Source organism: Camellia sinensis, chromosome 12 (assembly GCF_055761805.1).
Source record: "Camellia sinensis isolate YWXY chromosome 12, ASM5576180v1, whole genome shotgun sequence".
Taxonomy (NCBI): Eukaryota; Viridiplantae; Streptophyta; class Magnoliopsida; order Ericales; family Theaceae; genus Camellia; species Camellia sinensis.
In genome coordinates, this window is record NC_138972.1 from 85,098,191 (window position 1) to 85,120,555 (window position 22,365).

The 22,365-nt window shown below is 35.0% G+C and overlaps 1 long non-coding RNA gene across 1 annotated transcript; it reads right to left on the reverse strand.

The window, feature by feature from the left end:
* Nucleotides 1-13,601: 13,601 nt before the first annotated feature.
* On the reverse strand, nt 13,602-20,235 carry LOC145804612 (uncharacterized). Its single transcript, XR_014346740.1, has 6 exons — nt 19,162-20,235; nt 18,657-18,783; nt 18,175-18,227; nt 14,901-14,947; nt 14,639-14,760; nt 13,602-13,863 (listed from the first exon to the last, which is right to left on the reverse strand). It is a non-coding gene; the product is annotated as an uncharacterized LOC145804612 (long non-coding RNA).
* Between the last annotated feature and the right edge of the window lie 2,130 nt (nt 20,236-22,365).

The following is a 22,365-nucleotide window of genomic DNA, read 5'->3' on the forward strand; positions in this document are numbered from 1 at the left end:
ACATTTTTACGAATAATCGTAGTAGCGCACGAAGGCTGACAAAGCACTGGGATTCGTGTCAATCTAAGATCTACAGATATAACGAAGGATTGTTTTGAAAAGTCAATTAAGAGCAAATTTGACAATCTAAAAATAGTTTTTTTTTATCTTTTTATTTTTTTTATCACATTATTTTTTTTATTTTTTTATATATTTTTTTATAAAAAGATAAAAAAATATATTTATTTAGGTCATTCCAAACAACCCCTAAATGTTATTTTTTTAAAAAAATATAAAAAAATAAAGAGATGATATAATTTAAAATAAATTAAAAATCAAAATTAATTTTTAATTATGTCTTCAAATTAGGCCAAAAGTATGTTTTAATAAGTTGAACCGTTTTTGAATAAAAAAAAAATTGAATTTTATAATTTTTTTGTGTGTATTATTTATTAAAGAACAAATTAGATTGATTAATTAAATAATATATTTATTTTATTTCGTTTGTCTGCAGGGCGCTCGGCAATAAATTTACTTTTGAATTTTTTCTGCTCAAGCATCTAGGTATTTAAATAATATGTCTATAATGACAAATGACTAAACTATCCGTCGACATATATATATTGTTTTCAAACCCTAACCAAACCACTCAAATCGTTTATGTCTCTCACCGCCGTTCCATCGTCTCTGTCTCTTTTTCTTCTTTTATCTGTTCAATTTCTTTTCCCTCTTTATCTTCTTAGTCAGTCTCTCAGTTGCTCTCTCCTCTTCCTTGCTCCTTTTTACATCGATTCGATCAAAATTACCTGCATTGCCACCACTCTCCTCTGTCGTTGCCGCCATCAAAGCCAACGCCGACTCCACCCGAATCACTGTGACTCTCTTTGCTATAAATAGGCGAAAATCGGTGATCGGATAAAGTGGAGTTAAAGTGGCAATAGAAGAGGTGAGACGAGCCACTTCAGTCGCTAGAAAAAATGTTATTGGGTGGAGAAACCACTGGGGACACCGAAAATCGCGCACAAAGGCGCAAACGACACTGTGAGTGAACGGTGGAGTTGAGTGTAAATGCTAGAATGGTTGAAAGAAATATGAGAATTGTGTATCTGTATAATAATATTGAATAGAATTCAATAGGTGAGCATGTATTTATAGGCTGAACACAAACCTAGATAAGTATAGAAGAAGATAGAGATAGAGAGAGATAAAGATAGAAGAAGATAGAAATAGAGATAGAGATAGAGAGAGACAGGGATAAGCTATATCTATAATGCTAGAAGATACATATAAATCTAAATCTAATATATACATTAACAGCCCCCCTCAAACTCAAGGTGGGTAAGCATTAACCAACTTGACCCACCTTGAGTTTGGAAACTAGATCAAAGAAACGACTAGGAGAATGAGCCTTGGTGAAAATATCAGCACGTTAATCGGCAGAAGAAATAGGAAGAAGATAAACAGTGCCACGTGTAACATGCTGTCGAATGAAATGACAATCAATCTTAATATGTTTGGTGTGATCATGGAAAACATCATTGTGAGCAATCTGAATGGCACTCTGATTGCTACAATAGAGAGAAGTGGCACCAGGGGAAAAAACACCCATATTAACAAGGAGCCAGCGAAGCCATAAAGTTCCTGAGTAGTGACAGCAAGAGCACGGTATTCAGCTTCAGTACTAGAGCGAGCAGTGATGAACTGTTTCTTGTTGCGCCAAGTAAGAAGAGAATCTCCTAAGAAAAAACAGAATCCTGTGGTGGAGCGTAGAACAGTAGGATCTCCAGCCTAATCAGCATCAGAAAAGACACGAAGCTCAAGAGAAGAGTGAGCAAAGTAGTGGAGTCCATGGAACATAGTGCCTTTAAGGTAGCGAAGTAGAGCAGTGTAATGCGGAGTGCGGAGAGCTGACATGTACTGACTAACAAGATGGACAACATAAGCATTGTCAAGGTGAGTCATAGTGAGATAGACGAGACTACCGACCAGCTGGCGATAAAGAGTAGCATCAGAGAGAAGATCTTCGTCTAGAGGAGTGAAACGAGTCTAAGGATCAATGGGAGTAGAGGTAGTCTTGTAATCGGTAAGACCAGCACGTGCCATAAGATCGGATGCATATTTGGCTTGTGACAAATAATAACCATTGGAATCATGAGAGATTTCAAGCCATAAGAAATAATTAAGAGTACCAAGGTCCTTCATCTCAAACTGACAATTGAGAAATTGTTTGAGGCTAAGAATACTAGCCACATCATTATCGGTGATAATCATATCATCCACGTAAAGAAGAAGAAGAGTGCTGCCATGGGGAGTGGTCCGAACAAATAGAGCGGAGTCATATGAGCTAAAGGTGAAGCCAAATCATGGATGATAAAACTAAATTTTGCAAACCAAGCTCATGGGGCTTGCTTGTGACCATAGAGAGCAGGCTGTAATTTGCAAACCTTATGAACCAGATAAGCAGACCTAGGGGAAGGTTGCATGTAGACTTCCTTTTGACATCCATCTGAAAGAGATCCCAGTGGCGAACAGCGGTAATAACAAGTAACCTACGCACAAAGGTAAGCCGAGTAACCGAAGCGAAAGTCTCCTCATAATCAATGCCATATTCTTGGGTGAAGCCATTTGCACGAAGACGGGCTTTGTAGCGCTCAATAAAGCCATCAGAATGGGTCTTGATCTTGTATACCCATCTGCAGTTAATCGCAGTCTTTCTAGCATAAAGATCAATAACATCCCAGGTATGAGTTTTGTCTAAAGCCTGTAATTCATCAATCATAGATTGCAGCTAAAGAGGATTAGTACAAGTCTCACGATAGGAGGTAGGTTCATAAGTAGAAAAGGTAGTAGACCCGACAATATAATCACGAAGATGAACAGGTGGTTGAGTTACCCGATGTGGACGACCAGTGAGAGGAGGATTTGGTAGAGTGATAGGAGACTCAACAGGACCATCAAAGGGAGCAGTCGGGACATGATCAGGTGTAGGCAAAGGCATCTCTGGAGAGGAGGAACCTGTATCAAAGACATTAGAGAAGAGATCGATAGAAGGATTAGTAAACAAAATGGAAGTAAATAATGATGATAAATGGAACGAGAATAAGGATGAAAACATTTTACGCTCCCAGAAAACCACATGACGAGAGACACGAAGACGTTTAAAGATAGGATCCCAGCAACGATAGCCTTTATGTTCAATACCATATCCAAGAAAGCAACAAAGACAAGAACGGGGTTCAAGTTTGGTGTGTTCATGAGGTTGGAGGAGAACAAAGCATACAGACCCAAAAACCCTAAGATTTGTGTATGGAGCACTAGTGCCATGTAAACGTGCATAAAGAGTATGGTTATGGATAGTAGGAGTGGGAACACAATTGATAGTGTAGACAGCAGTAAGAGCAGCTTCCCTAAAAAAATATTCAAGACACGAAGAAGAGATAAGAAGGGCTCGAGTAGTGTCAAGAATATGCCTATGTTTCCGTTCAACACGATCATTTTGTTAGGGCGTGCCAGCACAGGAACGATGAGGCTGAGTACCGTGATGCTTAAGGAAAGAGAGAAAATCAAGATCCCTATATTCCATAGTATTATCAGATCAAAATTTTTTAATGGTTTTAGAAAATTGGGTTTGGACCATGCTTGCAAAAATTATAATAAAGTTGCTTGAGTTCTGATTGACTTTTCATGAAAAACATGAAAAATCATCAACAAAGACAACAAAGTAACGTGATCGCCCCATAGTGGTAGTAGGTGATAGTCCCCAAATATCAGAATGTATAAGATCAAATGGTGCATGAGAAACAGAAGTACTTGCATTAAATGATAAAGCAAGTTGTTTTGCAAGTTAACAAGATAAACAATCCAAAGTATCGGGAATGACATGACCTAATTGACTAGTAGAAACTAAATATTTTAATCGACTAATAGAAATATGTCTTAAACGACAATGCCAAATATTAAAAGAAGACATGCTGGAAGCATATGTAGGAGTAGCTATCGGGGTGGAGTCTGGAACATAAAGATGAATGAGCTCATTGTCACGACCCGAACCCGCCCTTATGGGTTAAGGCCATAACTGGCCAGTAATCACGAGATTACCTACGGCCTCAAACCAAATAAGACAAGACTCATCAGAGTAAAAGGGGCCAAACGGAAACAAATTTAAAACTTTGTCCATAGAGCCGTGCCATAACATTCCATACGTACATATGTTAATAACTCACAACAGAAAGTGTAATGACATAAGATTCTATACAGATAGGATCATCCAAACTAAGTTAACCCATGAAAACCATATACAGACGTATTCAAAACTTCGCTAACCTGACAAAATGTAAATACATAACAAAAGGGCGAAGATGGGTATCGTGCGTGAGACACAAGGGCCGACTCTCTCAAAACCTTAGTTGTTCCATATAGACTTCACTGAGGCTGGGTCTGGACTTCTCTTGGCTCACCTACAAACACATGAATGAGCGTGAGTGAAAACCCAGCGAATAATATCAAATCAAATACAGAAGTTACATAACAATGTAGAACAACATGTTCCAAACGGCCTTGGGCCCAATTCATATTTCTATTTAACAGATATATATAACTATACGAAATTCAAATCAAGTGACCGTAGTTCCAAACATTCTGGCCTTTGGCCCATTCAGATTTCCATTCATGTCAAAACGGCCTTCGGCTCATTCATTTATGTCAAAACGGCCTTTGGCCCATTCATTTATGTCAAAACGGCCTTCGGCCCATATATTCATGTCAAAACGGCCTTCGGCCCACTCATTCATGTCAAAACGACCTTAGGTCCATTCATATATGTCAAAACGACATTCGGTCCACTAATTTCTATCAAAACGACCTTCGGTCCATTCATTTCTGTCAAAACGACCTTTGGTCCATTCGTTTACGTCAAAACGGCCTTCGGCCCATACATTCGTGTCAAAACGGCCTTCGGCCCATTCGTTTACGTCAAAACGGCCTTCGGCCCACTCATTCATGTCAAAACGATCTTAGGTCCGACCTTAGGTCCATTTATTTCTATCAAAACGACCTTAGGTCCATTTATTCATATCGAAATGACCTTCGGTCCATTCATTCGTTCATGTCAGACTTTTGTCCACAATCCCAATTAGCAACTCATAAAGATTATAAGGGAATAAATAATTGGACATTGCTAAGCTTTCAAATATCGATATTACTCACAGTGATCGGCTTGTGGATTTGCCCTGGAGCTTGACCCTACACATTTCATGAACACAAAAGGGTCACTAACAGTCCAATCCGTTCTTTAATTCACATATTCCTCTTTAGGCTTTATTCTTATCTCGTTAACTCATTTACAATGATCAATGCATGTCTAAGAGTGCTTACAAGTGAAAGAGAACGGAAACCAGAACACAGAATGCAATTTCAAAATTTCAGAAAACAGGATCCCCGCTCGAGCGTGGACTTCCCCGCTCGAGCGTACCCTATAGGCCTGCAAAAGTGCTGGTTGCATCAAGAATACGCTCGAGCGTGAAATAGGGCGCTCGAGCGGAAGGCCTGTCAAAATAACTCCCCCGCTCGAGCGTGAATTACCCAGTTCGCGCGGACATCAAGTCTGCAAAAAGTACTAGGAGCACGCATTTCCCGCTCGAGCGGTAGGTTTCCCGCTCGAGCGGACCTCAAAATCCTAGAAAACCCAGAATTGTGTTCCTGAGCTTCATTTCGACTTTCAACCAACAATTCATGCATGGTATGGCTCAAATTACTCATAGACATGTACTAACATGGTACAAGCATAAATTACAACATATTGAAGCTCAATTTCATAATTAAATCACATGCATGGCTCAATTTAACTCAAACCCAATTCCATCATACACATTTATGCATTCAAAACTCCTATCTTTAATTATTCAAACATGCATGCTAATCTTGACTTCATTTCTATTCCAAATAATGCAAATGGTGTTCATCCTCATCGAACACAACAAAAACATGTTTGCATGTATGATTCAACACTCATATTTCCATATTCAATTTAATACATGCTTGATTATGCAAAATCATGGTGATCCTACACATGCATGTGCACATTAGCTTCAAATTCATCAATTATAGCACAACTCTTGTTCTTGGTTACCAATTAATCTTTAATTCACAAAATCACAAATTCAATCTCATGAATTTACTCACCTAGGAGCCTTAAACACCCAAGCTCTAGCCAAATCTTGAGCTTAATCCCCAAATTCCCAAGCTTGAGCCAAACATTACACAATTCTCTCATTTTTCTCTCTCTATAGCCGGTTCTCTCTCTATTTTGAGTCCCAAATTCAGCCAAATGAAGTGAAGAAGAGAGGATGGAGAGTGTAGTGACTTAACAACAAAACCCACTGAGGCCAATATAATAATAATAAGGTAATTGGACTCTAATTTATCAATTTAATCGATTAAATCTGACCCGAATCAATTTTCAATTAAATTTCACCGTAGGTTCTAAAAATTATGCCAATCACAATGGCGTAATCAATTTCGGGTTTTGTGGCCGATAAGGCCTCCAATTTAATTTCCAAAGCAGATTATTCAAACAGATATTTCTACGGTGAACAGATAGAAGTTCAAAGCCGCATATTTTCACATAATGGCACACAAAATCATACTCATATTAAGGACCAATTAACATATTACGGGACAGGAGTATCACACTCATAGAGATGTCCATGCTTACGGCCGATCCCAAGAGTCTGTCCCGTTTGAGGATCCTGTACCAAACAACCATTAGTAGAAAATGTGACAGTTCGACCAAGCTCACATAATTGACTAATAGAAATAAGATTGAAAGTGAGAGCAGGAATAAGATAAACATTTGATAAGGATAGATGAGAGGTGGAAACAAAACCAATATGACTTACAGACATAAGAGAACCATTAGCAGTATGAATGGAGGGAATACGAGGAGAAAAAGAAATAAAAGAAAATAGGGTAGAACTAGAAGTTATATGATTACAACATGCTGAGTCAAAATACCAGGGAGATGTACCTAAAGTCACAGACAGAGCAGTAGAATGAGGTGTACTAGATGTGGTGAGAAATTGTTTGAACATAGCTTCAACATCAGTTTGGGAAAATACAGGAGTGGCTGGATCTAAAGGCTTAGAAAATTCCTTAGAGGCAGCAACAGCAGTGCGATGAGCAGGCAGAGATCTAGACTGATTCCCGAGACGTTGTGAACGACCTCGTGATAAAGTCCTATGAGTATGAGCGGTCTGGATTGCGAAAATAATGTTGCTACAGATGACTAAGACTAATCTTGTTGCAGTGCAGGCAAGATTTTACTGGGCAATGAAGCAGAAGATGAGTAGAAGGAACGCCTCGATTCTGATAATAATTGCAAGTAGTGGGCCGTTGGGTGGTTGGTGCAGATGAACTTAGTGATTGAGTAGTGGCAAAAACTGTATCCACATGATGAGTCTTCAAAGGGCCAAAACGAGTCTCTTCAGATAATAACTCAGAAATAGCTTGCTCAAGAGTGGGCAATGGAGTGCGATGAAGTAGAGATGCACGCACGGGCTCAAATTGGGTAGTAAGAGCCATGAGAAACTGAACCAATCGTTGGTGATTACGATATTGAGTGAATAAAGTAGCATCTTCAATATGAGACCAGACAGGTTCAAAGAGAGTGAGCTGGTTCCAAACAGAATATATCTGTGAGAGGAAATCATTAACAGGCTAACCAGGCTCTTGACGTAGGCGATGAAGTTGACTTTGAAGTTGATATTGATAAGCAAGACCAGTAGTCTGATAATGTTCTGTCAAAAAATCCCAAATGTATTTGGCAGGAGTAGTCATGGAGTCAAGTTAAAAACAACCAAATTGTAAACTAATACAGGTGACAGAAGTATTCTGAAGCCAAGTGATGATCTGGTAATTCTTACTGTCCCAGTCCTCCAAACGATCTGCATATGTGGCAGCTGTTTCATGAACCTTTTTCTCTAGTTGAACCACATTTACAGTAGTAATGTGTCACAGTTTCTTCCCTTTTAAAAAACCAGACATGGCTTAGGCCTATAACACATAGTTGGAGCTGTCAAGGATAATAAAGATTGGATGTGAAGCATTATGACAATCCATAACGGTGGTTTGGTGAAGTAAAATAAAGAAAAACAGTGTTATAGGAGTAAAAATCAACAAAATAGAGTATACCAGTGAGTTCGGAAGGTCAAAAAAAGTTGAGAGAGGGGTCTGGTGTGCAAAGATGACGTTAGCAAGGGTTGAATGACGTCAGCAAAAGGTGTGGCACACAATAGCAGAGGGAGACGCGACGCACAATAGCAACAAGGACGTGCGCACACCGTAGCGGAAATGGCGCACATGGATGCACGGTAGGAGGATGGCGCATGTGGGTGCACGGAGGGGTGCATGTTGGCACATGTGAGAGTAGAGACAGAAGTCTGGATGTGCCGAAGAGAAAATAAGAACGTGAGGGCACGTGCGGAGAAGTTTGGCGACCGACCTGGTGGCATTGGAACCAGTGCATAATTCTGAGCACTTTGATGAAAAATTTATAAAATTTTGGTAAAAAATGATAACGAAACAGTGTTGTGGGGCAAAGAATGGTATATTGATGAAATAGAAGAGAGATACTATAATGTCACTGTATACGGGCAATGAGTAGGAGAAAAGATGAGCTAGGATTCAAGACCTAAGCTTTGATACCGTGTTAGAATGATTGAAAGAAATATGAGAATTGTGTATCTGTATAATAATATTGAATAGAATACAATAGGACAATAGGTGAGCCTGTATTTATTGGCTGAATACAAATCTAGATAAGTATAGAAGGAGATGAAGATAGAGAGAGATAGAGATAGATAGAGAGAGAAAGAGAAAGAGAGCTATATCTACAATACAAAAAGATAAATATAAATCTAAATCTAATATATACATTAAAGACGTTACGCCGGTTTGTATAATATCCTCAGACTAAGTTATGGTCAATGACACAGTGACGATAGTGGCCCTCATCGCCGTTGGAACACTCCGATGGTCAGACAATATCAGAATCCAATGTTGCTTGGTAGTGGAGAAGGAGGTCATTAGTTTTGCACCGAAGGAACCCATAATCAAGATCAAGACCACTGAGAGTGGAAATGGAATATGCTGCGTCGGGAGTCAAGGAACTCCCATGAGAAAGACCTTAGAGAAGAGAACAGTGTTGACATTTGGCTCAGATTCATTTTCAAACATTTTCCCTGGCCATAGGTCCATTTTCTCTCTTTATTTGATAAGGCTCTTAAATAAAATAATATAAATGTTTGGTGTCCTTTACTATTGTCTATGTCCAAAGAAACTAGCCTCTCTGTAATTACATTGTATATTGGGGCAAGAGGGAGAGAGAGAGAGTAGATTGAACAGATCAAAGTCTCTGTGATTCTAGAGTCTTTGTTTCTCACTCTATACAAATTGAATAGACCAGTCCCTCTGATCTGTGTCATAATTAAAATAAATAAAATAATTTTTATTTTCTGTTTGGTTGAAGTGGATATATTTTTATCCTTGTGTGGGTGATTTTTGTGTTTTCTGTTTGGTTGATAAGAAAGTTGAGTTGTTTAACAATGGAGCAAATTTACATAGATAGATTTGCACTAATGAGTTTAATAGTGGATTTCAATAGATAGATTTAAAAAAAAAAAAGATAATTTGAATAGATAAAAATTTCAACAGATAGATGTTTGTGAAAAAAATTCAAAAATAGATTAAAAAAATCAACAGATAAAAAAATGTTTGAATAGATAGACAAAATTTTTTGAGCAGATAGATAAAAAAATTTGAACAGATAGATATAAATTTGAACAGATAATCAATAAAAAGTCAACAAATAAAAAAAGTCAATAGATAAATTAAAGGGTCAAATTGAAAATAAAATATCTTTCAAAATCAATGAAAGAACTTCTTACCAAATTATTTTTACAGAGGATGAACCTCTCTCCAATAAAAAATATCCACTAAACCTATTGCCTTATACTCTCCTTACCTTGGACTTTTTAATAATTTTCTTGTCTAAATAACATGAACAATTGTCTATTTTTTATTTTTTATATTACTCACCCAATAGTAAAAAACATTAATAATTTATTTTCTCTTATCATTTAGATAAGGGTAAATTACATTTTGCCCCCCTAAAGTTTCACCCATTTCCCACTTTGGCCCTTTAAATTTAATTTTTCTCATTTTGGCCTTCATGTTTGCAATCCTTCCACTTTGGCCTTTTAAGTTTAATTTTTCCTACTTTGACCCTTCATGTTTGCAATCCATCCTACTTTGACCCTTCATATTTGTAATTTTTCCCACTTTATTCCTAGACTAACTTTCATTCAAAAAACTAACAGAATCTGTCACATCACTAACACATCAGCTCCACGTGTGATCTAAAAAATTCACTAAAGATGTAAAAAACAAAAAATGGAAAACAAAAAAATTAATTTTTTTTTTAGTCTTTAGTGAACTTTTTTTTTCAAATTTATTGATAAACATTATTACATTATAAATGCATCTAGATTAGATGCAACTAAAAACAATAAAAACAAATTTTAAAAAAAAAAGAAAAAAGTTTGCTAAAGATGAAAAAAAATGAAAATGTACTGACCAAACACCTGTATTATTTACTATCTTTTTTTCGTCTTTAGTGAACTTTTTTTTTTCTTTTTTAGTTAATTGTTTTTTCTTTTTTTAGCTGCATCTAATCTAGATGCATATAATGTAATAATGTTTATGAATAAACTATAAAAAAAAAAAAGTTCAGTAAAGACTAAAAAAAAATTCCAATTTTTTTTGTTTTTTATTTTTTATTTTTTTGCATATTTAGTGAATTTTTTGCTTCACATATAGAACTGATGTGTTAGTGAGTGGGAAGAATTGTAAACATAAAGGGTCAAAGTGAAAAAAAATCAAACTTAAAGAGCCAAAATAAAAAATAAGTGAAACTCGAATGGAGCAAAGTGTACTTTACCATTTAGATAAACAATTTTAATTTTTTTTCTCACATCGCAAATCAAAATGAAGGGTTAGACCAGTTCACAAATAAGTGGGAATCCTGCTCCCACATCCTTTCGTAATTCAAATGGAGGGTTTTGTTGATTTTGTAAGATTTTCATAGTATATTATTCATTAAAAAAAATTAAGTCGATTTAATAATTGTAATATTTTTATTTTATTATATTTGTTTTCAGAAAAATAAATGATTCATTTTTAAAAATATACTTGTCGTTCATTTTTTTGGGAACAAACACTATAAAATAAAAAGTTACAATTATCGGATCAACCTATTTTTTTTCATGAATGATATACATTGAGGGATGTACAAAATGAATTGTTTAAATTATCGAATCGAGACCTGTGGTGTGCCCTATGGGTTTCTCAAGTTCTATCAAATTTAGATTTAAACCCAAGAGAAACTCAACCTACTAATAATGTCTTCTTAGGTACATATATAATAGGATAAATCACACTGGCCTTCCTGAGATTTTGAAAAAATACAATAAATCTCACAAGTTTAACATAACTACATTCGAATCTCTTATATTGTGTTTGATTGGGGGATTCGAGGAGGGATTTGGAAAGAAAAATAAAAAAAGTAGGTGAAATGTGAATAAAATATACCTAAATTTTACCTAGTTTCACACATCTTTTCCCTTTTTTTTTTTCTTCTAAATCTCTTCACAAATCTCCTAACCAAACACAACGTTAGGGAGTATGGATTTAGATAGAAATTTGAGAAGGGAAATGAAAAAAGTAAGTGAAGTATGAATGAAATATAATTATTTATTATTTATATTTCACACACATTTTCTCTTTCATTTTTCAAATTCCTATCCAAATTTATGAACCAAACACAACATTATGGTTTTAATTCATAAAATACTTGATTCTCTCTTATCAGAAATTCGTTAGTCATATGAATAAAAAAATGATATAGTCATCTTTTTTACACCAAAATATATATTTTACCCGATGTATTTTTATATCTTCATACTATCTACATTAATTTTGATTTTTCTAATATTACTAAAAGAAAAATTAATATAATTATATCAAAATTATAAAATTTGTTATATTTTTTTTGAACTTCAAATTAGGAATTTTCCCAATATAATACATATAGTGAGAGAAAAGGCAGCAAGGAGAGAGAGAGAGAGAGAGAGAGAGGGGGGGGGGGGGGGGGGGTAAGTGGGAGAATGAAGAAAGAATCCCCTCGAGAATTATGCGGGTGACTTTTCATCATCATACAACTCACTACTGCTTGATGGACACAACACACACACTCGCAAAACTAAAGCATGTGTGTGTATTAGCTTTGCAGTGTTGTGTTGTAAATTGTAATGTAGTAGTAGTGTTTTGTGCGTGTCAACAAAAACACTTTAATCGATTATATGTTTGGCCTGTGGGGCAGAACCGTTGGTCGTTTATATCGCCCGCATTCATCGTACCCTTTCTCATGTGTCATTGTCTTACTCCTTCACCCTATGCTTTCTAAAATGACCTTACCTTCTTCTCCCACTACCCTTTTTTTTTAATTGCCACATGATCATGATTTAGACCAACCCACCATCCCTTTAAACCCTCTGTTTTTTTTTTTTTTTTTTTTTTTTTTTTTTTTTTTTTTAAGGGGTGATGGTTTGGTGTTTTGGAGTGATTTTTAGAAGCCATGGAAAAAGGGGGTTGGTGCTTGGGAGTGATTTTTAGAAGCCATGGAAAAAGTTATGTTTGATATAACTTTTAAAGTTAAAAGACTAAATTGCCCTTCGTTCAGCTACCCATGAATTCATTTTAGGTCTATTTTGACAATCTAAATAAGTTAGTTTGTAGGTATCATAGAGAAGATCATTCATAAAAAAAATTAGTTTAATCGAACATTGGTAGAAACTTGGTCAGATGATATTTTTCTAAAAAACATAGACAAGTTACTTTCAAAATCATATTGCCTATTAATTATTTTTTACACAATTTTATTCCAATCAAGTGTTTAATGATGTTCAATCAAGTTGTTTTTGATATGGATGATCTTTTCAAAGGATCCTATTAAATGATTGTTCAAATTGTCAAAATGGGCCCATAGTGGGCCAAACTACATGGTAATTCACACCCAAACGTTAATCAATTGAAAATATAGGTTAAAAGAATTTTTTTTTTCTAATTCTCAATAATCAATTTTTTTTTAACTTATTTAAACTATATATGACTTGTTAATTGTAAGTGAAAATTGCACTATTTTTTTTTTCACTACACTACTAGAAAAAGTACTTTTTGCGGCCGTCACAAGCCGTCGCAAATAATAAGAATACAGTCGCAAAAGACCTTTTGCGACGGCCCATGTGACCGCAAATGGGGGATGCAAATGTGGGGGTGGCAAAGCCTTTTTGCGACGGCAAAGCAACGGTTGCAAGTTATTTGTGACTGCCAAAACTACTTTTTACGACAGCTATTTTACTATTGCAAAAAAACACACAATTTTAGTGACTCTTTTTTACTGTCACAAATAATTGTTTATTATAACAATCATATATACGATTGCTACAACAACAACAAAAAAAAAAATCAATTGCAAGCATCTAACAATTTTTTTAATGAAAAATAACAAAAATAACAAATTAATTAAATTTATAATAGAAATATTAACCTATATTCACATATATATATACATATATATATGTTTGTGTGTGTGTGTGCAAACAAAATATAAATTTTCATACATGCAAAACAAATATCCATCAATCATTCTTAAAATACATCGTACTAAAAGATTTAAGTCTTCAAAAAAAAAGAAAGAAAAAAGTGCAGTATAATCTTGGTTTGGCTCCCAACATCGCCCACTCGATCATATCAACTACTCCTTCAAAAAACCTGTAAAAACATATATCAAACTTGACTTGAAAATTTAATGCACTTTAATTTGTTAGTTTAACTTGAAATAATCAAATAAAACTATTTTAAAAGAAATTGTTAAAATAAAAAAAGAGGTCATTCTCTAAATTCTTTTGCTTGGAGTAAATTACAAAAACATAGATGCCAATTCGTAATTTGCACAAATAAATAGACAAGAAAATGGTCACCCAATCCAATTAGACTAATGAATAAACTAAAATATTTGAAAAATGAACATAATTAACATATGGTATTTTGTAAATATAATGGGAGTCTTATAACTTGTTACAAGTAAACTCGGCCACTTAGGCATATTTAATGGATGCATATCTCATTCCTTTACTCAAGTTCCAAGTGTCCGATGCAATACTTCCCAAATTTAAAAGAGTCCATGTAACATAACTTTTGAGGATATGATATAAGCATCATAGGTATTTCTTACCAGATGAACCCCCATTTTTATACCATGATTATGAAGTGCATCAAAATCTAGTTGAATGGATACACCTAAGAACTCTTGGCAAAGATGAATGAAAATCATGCATCACAACTACTCAGTGTCCACATTTACAGCAAATGAACAGCTTATTTGTCATTTCAGCCTCAAAGGCAAGTCCATGAAAGATTATTATTTGGAAACAATTGATTCACATAAGACATACATAAGAATCCATACACCAGTTTCCTAATACAACTTCAGAAGGCTTGCCAGTCAATAAAATTAAAGATATAACCATAAGAAAAACTTATGTACCATCAATTTTGTCCAAAAGCTCATTCAATGCTGCAAGAAAGTCAGAATCCAAGACGAGTGGATGCACATGCTTTGCATTTTGAACTAAGTTTTTTGGTTTTCTGCGTCTCAGTGGCTTTGAACTGTATACAAATTATGTTCATTCATTTAAGGCCATTGGCACTCAAACTAACAAAAGCAATTAAAAAATAAATAAATACGCAGAAGCAATTTATCAATTCAATAGTCGAACAACAAAATTTTATATTTATAGATGACTTACCAAAAGAAAAATGTTTGTTGCTTAGGATCAACACCATCTGCAACAATCTGAGCAGAACATAATGGGAAAAAAAAATCAATAAACATAGTAAATTCCTTTCAATCTCACATCATAATAAAACATTTTCCTGATTTTGGCCACAATGCATCTGTCAACAAATAAAGGTGGAGTAGTGGACATGCATTCAGTTAAGCTATAAAAAAAAAAAAGATGAAAAAGCTTTTATCACCAAAGTCAGCAGCAAGATGACCATGTAGAGGAATTTAGACCAGCCACCTACATCTAAAATCCTTCGATTGTATATCTGGAAGCTAATGTACTGAAAAATTAATTGAAACTTCCCAAAGAGAGACTTCACCAGGAAGTACGACAGATGATGCAACTGCAGATTTGCACCTTGCTAACCTTTTCTCATCAAGAAAAGTATGCACCTCTGGCCAGAACATGCCCCCTTATATATAAAATATATGCACATCTATAGTTGTATGCACTCAAACATTTATGTAGATGTCCACAATTGATTAAATACTAAACCAATCTCCAATAGACATTTTTCATTAAAGAAATAGCATCTGACCTCAGGTCTCTATATATCTGTTTTTACAGAAACGTTTACAGCCAGATAGTCTTCAGTGACCTAGAGAATATCAATGCTGTCAATAGTTATGGTTTGAAAGAACTAAATGATTGAATGCTATCATAGATTACTGAAGTTTACCAACCCAAAACTCAAAGTTGAATAGATCATGGGATGAGGGCAAGTGATATTGTAGACCCTGTACAGAAGTTGATATATTTGTTAGAATGAACCCATAAATCTAGATATTCTTTGTTCAGTTCAATCCAAACATGTGACAACCCTCACCACTGATTAATGCTAATCCATGATTAAGCATGTTAATTGACTGACTGACTGAATTACTAAACTGATCGATTGATTGTGCTGGTTTGAATGCAATCCTATCTGTTGACTGTTAAATTATATGTTCATGTTTTATGCTTTAAACTGCAAATTGAAGGCCTTATCGGCGGCCAAATCTGAAATTGATTGATGTTTTGTGCTAATTAAGATTTATGTGATTTTATGGTATATTTAATTGAAATGTGATTTTGTATGATTAAATTAGATTTAATAAAGCTAAATTATATAAGTTGACTTTATTTACTAAAATGCCATCTAGTGGGCCACTTTACCAATATTGTTGAAGGCTTAGTCTTGCATCTCATTCTTGTTCATCCTTGAGAGACCAAACCGAGAGAAGGAGTGAGAGAGGAGAAACTTAGCTTCATTTGAGAATTGGCTTGGAAACTAGAAGAATTGAAGGCTAATTGTGCAATTTGAGCTTGTATATCTTGCATTCTAGACCTAAGGTAGAACATTTACCTTCTTGTTTGTGAATTTAAGTTAATTCTTGCATGGCTCATGGTAATTTAGTCAGCTAAGTCTAGAATTGGTTTACAATGTTGAATTGAGAGCTAGATCATGCATGCATGTATATATTTTGACGTTTAAAGTTGTTTTCATGGAAATTCCTCACATACATGTCCATATCTTGAGTATAGTCCATGAATTCATCTTGTTATAGAAATAATTGGCTCATTTGTTCATGTTTTGGAAGCTTGAAGTTGATTTAATTCATACATGTTATGTTTTACATCATGTTCATGGAATTTGTTTGAATTTGTGTTCAATTGAACTACCTTTGGGCCTTGATTTTACAAATTGAGCTTTGAATCATGTTAAACTATGAATTTACAAGTGTTTTTCAGAAAATTGGCCCAAGGGGATCGAATTTGATGCATTAAAACTTGATTTTGAGCTTGAGGTTCAAATTTGAAAATTCCAGATTTTGGACTCCAGCTCGAGCGGGGTAAGTGGCGCTCGAGCGGGAAATTCGTGTATCCAGCACTTTTGTTGTGTTTACAGTCCGCTCGAGCGGGATTTTGCACGCTCGAGCGAGGACTTGTGTCACACGCTCGAGCGGGTGTCGAACGCCCATCGAGCGTGATTTTCACACATCCAGTACTTTTGCAGTACGCTCGAGCGGGAAAGTTTACGCTCGAGCGGAGACTTTTGTTTGCATGTACGCTTGAGCGGGGAAACCTACGCTCGAGCGGGACGTCTATTTTTTGAAAATTCTGAAAATATTTTTAAAGTGCATCTTTGCATCCTCATTCCATTCTAGGCATTCTTAGGCCTTGTTTAAGGCATCTTAATGAGGGTATTGATGTAGAACCACACCGAGACAAATTAGGGATTAAGTTATCATTTTTCCCAACTGTGTAGCTTAGTGTGTGTTCACTCTGTAACTGTGTAGGGTTGACATCTGAGGACGCGTACTAGCTTATCTGTAGCCCAGAACTTTGTGAGTAACAATGTTGTAAAGATATGTTCAATAATGATTATCTTCTGAACAATTGAACTATATTGTTTTCTGAAATGATACTGTTACTGAATGAATGATGTCCTATTTGTGAATTGTACTCATGGCATCCATAGCAATTTATTGTTACTGAACTGTTACTGCTACTGTTATAGAGATCTCTGTCGGTTCCCACGTTTGGAACCATTACTGATGGCCATCATTGATTGCTCGGTCTGTTAAGACTTAATGTACTGTTTTACTATTGGGTGTACCACATATGACTATTATAGTTTCTGAATTACTGTGTGGCATGATTTATGAGCCACAGACTGAATGACTGATATACTGTTTAAATGACTGTTTTCAATACTGAAAGGACATTCATTCTTAACCTCTTTACGCATATGTTATTCACTGGGCTTTAGCTCACTGCTCATATATAGATGTAGGTGTTCAGGCACCGGACCGTTGCTAGGGGCGTCAAGCCAACCTTTGTGCTTCACTTTGAGGTTCCAGAACTGTTCAAGCTGAGGCTGCTTGGGGTGTTTTAGTTTTCCCCCTCTTTGTTTATGTTCTGTATAGACTGAATGATGTTGTACTGTACTGTTCTAATAGGGATTAAGTCCCTGTCCTGAATGATTGTATATATTGTACATACTGTTTGGTACTGATTGTATATATATATATATGAAAAGTCTTTTTGCATACAGACTGTCGCAGCTCATTGGACATCTTTTAATTACTGTTTTGGCTTCCTCCAGCCCCTGTACTCTGTATTACTGTGTTCCTATTAAGCAGGCCTTCCGTAATCTCGGATTACTGGCCGGTTACGGTGCTAAACCCATAGGGGCGGGTTTGGGTCGTGACAAAACAGGGGGGAGTAAGAATATAAATCAACGTCTGTTTACCTTAAAGCTTGCACATTTTATCAAGCAGAACGGGCAGGAGAAGTCTTCTGTCACTGCAAGTTAAGAGTACATATCAGATCCAAAACTCAAACTTCAAGCAATCATTCCATGCTATGTAAGCTCCAACTACAGTACAGTTGCCAAAGTATCAGGAAAAAAGATCAACCATAATAGACGCACATGGTTTTTAGGGATAAACAGCAGAAGTAAGCACTGCCATTGGGCAGAGAGAGATCCATTGAAAGTTATGTAGAATTATACAATCAATTCCAATAGTACTAAATCTAAATTTCTTCTCCGAGCATTGCCACATCATTCTTATAAAGTTTTTTGTATGAATTTTAACAAATCAAGTCTCAAGTAGCATAAATCCCTTATTATCAATCATCTATCCAAAGCACCAAACAGCTAACCTAGAATTTAATATTTCATCATCTATACACGATTATGAACATAAATTGAACTTTAGCAGTAAAGTTTACCTTGCAGAAGAAATGGTGGCAACACTAGTTTGGCCTGCTGAGTGTGCAAAAGATGCTAGGGTTTCAGCTTGAATTTCAATTGAATGTTTACCGCAAAACTTAGAACTTGAACTCAAAGTCTGCAAACCTAAGGATGCACAGAGAGATCATAAATGATCCAAAATCATAGATAGAATATGAGAAAGCTAGATAAGTATAGAGAGATTGAAGCAACCAAATATAAATATTCAAAATCACATTTTCCATTTTTTCTCTTCAATTTCTGAGCAAGCAAACAAATTAATAGAGAGATTGAAGCAACAAATATAAAAAAAGAGCCAACAAATCTAGAAATTAGTCCAACATATCATCACAAACTTCCACTCAATCACATATAATACGTACCAAATCACTTCAAAATCTGTACACAGGTATTTGAAATACAAATAAATAAGAGAAGAAATGAATTAAATCAAAGCAATTCAATCAAATAGCAAGAGTTCAAACACATGAGAGGTGAGCTTACTCTGCTGCATTTGAGTGCTCCAAGAGAACTTGTCCATGGAAAAGGTAGGGTTTCTCTGCGACGAATCGTGCAAATTGTATAGAGAGAAAGTAGATAATGTATACGCAGATACAAAGAGAGCGAGCGAGCGAGAGAGAGAGAGAGAGAGAGAGAGAGAGAGAGAGAGAGAGGAAGAGAGAGATTAAGAGATCGAGATAGAGAGATCAATCGATTAAGATCAAGAGGGATAGAGAGATTCATACCAGTGAGCGAGAGCGAGAGAGAGAGGTTAAGCGAGCCAAGCTAGGGCAAAATTAAGGAAATGTAGCAAATAAATAAAAGAAAATAGGAGAAATAAATGTTAAATATAAATTAGAGCTTTTTTTTTTTTTTTTTTTTTTTTTTGCGGCGACCAAACAAGCAATCGCAAAAAAATAGTCGCAAAAAGTCATTTTTCTAGTAGTGCTATTTTATGTCACCGTCCTAGTTGGGTGCTTATATTGGTTTCATATTTGGAAGAAATTAAAAAACAAAAAAATGAAGGAGGATAATATTTTCTAACTTTGTCATGAATTAAAATAAGAGTAATGTTGTACATTAAAAAAAAAATGGTAAAGTCCAAATTAATAAATACACGTGATCTATAATTTTGTTTCTTGTAATAGTTAAAAAAAAAAAAAAGTCATTTGTGTATAAATTTTGTCATTAATAAAAATAGGTATGGTATAGCATTGCTTACTAAATTCAGGGTTGGTCATCTAGCTAGTAGGGTAGCAGCAAGCAAGGAGCTTAATGAGATAATGTTGGGAAGATAATAACTCCATCTCCATCGTGCCAATCCTAACAACTTATAATGTGATTTCTCTTCCATGTGATCAATACTTAAGGATAAAATATTAAAAACAAAAAGATGATTTTAAATATATATATATATATATATATTTTGAGGGACGGGGAGGCATAGGAGAAAAGATCTTAGCTATTGGATACTGAAACTAAGGTTGACTAATTCTTACGAGTTCAATAATTCTTCAATGGATCAATAATTCTTGTTAAAAAAAAAATAAAAATAAATTAAACCTTGTCAGAAGAAAATGTTGACCCCTAAAATTTTCACTTAAAAGAGTTGGGACAGCTAATTGACCTAGCCTCAATTGATATCTTGATAACAATAGAAGGTGTGGGTCTCCAACTTAAAGTTAAATATTTTATGTTGTATTTTCTTTGATTCCAAGACAACATTGTTGGTGTATATGGCCTTGGGGCCTAGTTTGAAAATGTATGTGCTCATTTTATTCTAATATCTCAATGGGCAATTAAGTTTTGTCATTGTCTAATGTCTAGGGTGTAGCCTTTTAACATGTTTTTGTTGTAACCATCAATTTAAAATAGGGTTTCAACCATCTAAATCTCATAAGGGAGATGGAGATTGTTCATTGATAAGTACATAATTGTAGTGTCAACTTCCTAAGAAGACATCTCATCTTCATTAGTTATATGCTCTTTTCTATTTTTATTTATTTTTGATGTGCACATGTGCACCTTCCTCATCGAAGGTGGGGTGCACTTTTGTGGGGAACAGGGTTGAGAAACATGAATTGTAAATAAAGTTAGCGGGTTGAGATTGAGTATTTTTCGACATGAATTTGACTGATACGAAACGATAACACGATAAATAAATAGGTCGAGTTAGTGTCAAATCTATATAATATTATGAATTTGACAAAAATAACTCGTTTAGTGAAAGATTAGTTACACATTTTAATATTATTTTCATTAACACGTGTTTAAATCAACTTGTGCAATCCTATCTAGTTGAATAAAAATACGTAGATTAAGATTTTTGGTGAATAGAAACTAGTTTGACGAATAGAAACATCAAATAGATATTTAAAAAATTTTAAAATTATTTTTGTCCCACAAAAAATAAAAGGGGAATTTTTTTTCAGGTCCCTAGTATTAAGACTTTACAGCATAAAGGACACTCAATATTTTTATAATGTCTAAGGTCTCTCAAGTTGATTCAAAGAAAATTGGTCCAGAGAAAATTTGTCCAGAGAAAATTCCTCAATATTTTCATAATTTCTTCACCTGTTTGAATATGCAGCGTTACCACCATGGGTTTGTTTACATGGTCCAGAGAAATTCTTTGGTTTAGACTGAATTTTTTTTGGTCTGAACTGAATTTTCTTTGGACTTTCTCTGGGTTGGTCCAGAGAATTTCTCTAGTTTGGTTGGTCTGAATTTTCTCTGGGTTGTTGGACTGAAATTTGAAAAGCTGATGCATACTTACCTTGATTGAATTACCCATGAGATTTGTGATGATTTGCCGAAATCTACCTGGATCTCCATAATACTGAAATTCTTGAATCGGGAAAATTCAGTTTAAAAACCAAAGAATTTCTCTAGACCAACCCAGAGAAAATTCAGTTTAAAAACCAGAGAATTTCTCTGGTTTTAACCCAGAGAAAATTCAGTTAAAAAATCAGAGAACTTTTCTGGTTTCAACCCAGAGAAAATTCAGTTCAGGTGAATGGCCATGGCCATGGGAGTTTCCCTGTCTTGAAGCTGTAGCAGTGTTGATGGAATGTGAAAATCCAGTGAATTCTCCACTATACATGAACACCAATAGGAGTGCTTATACTAGTTGTATTAATAAAACAGTCAAGTCTTCTTCACAAATCCATTATTAACACCAATAGTAGTGAGGCAACAAAGGATGCTAGTGTAATTGCTGGTCTCAATGTGATGCGTATCATCAATGAACCCATTGCCGCTGCCATTGCTTATCGTCTTGACAAAAAGGCAACCAGTGTTGGCGAGAAGAATGTTTAGAAACTCTAGAGCGGTGCATTGGTGGATTACACACAAAATAATAATAATAAATAAATAATTAGAATTAAAATCGAACACATGCATTAAGAAAATGAAGACGCAGTGATATATATGCAGTAGTATTGAAATTCAAATACCATTAGTCCAGAGAAAATTATCATTTTTATAGCTAGTTATAACAATCTATATATATATATATATATATGCACATTGATCATATGTTTTCTTTCTTTCACAATTTGAGAAACCAAACCATGCACGAGGTGAAAACTTTTCTACATTTGTATATTTTCCAAGGATTATCAGTGAGAACTGAGTGTATGTACAATCCATTATAGGCCAATCCATTATAGGCCTTTTCCAGTTTCTCTCTCTATTCAGGGCAGATCA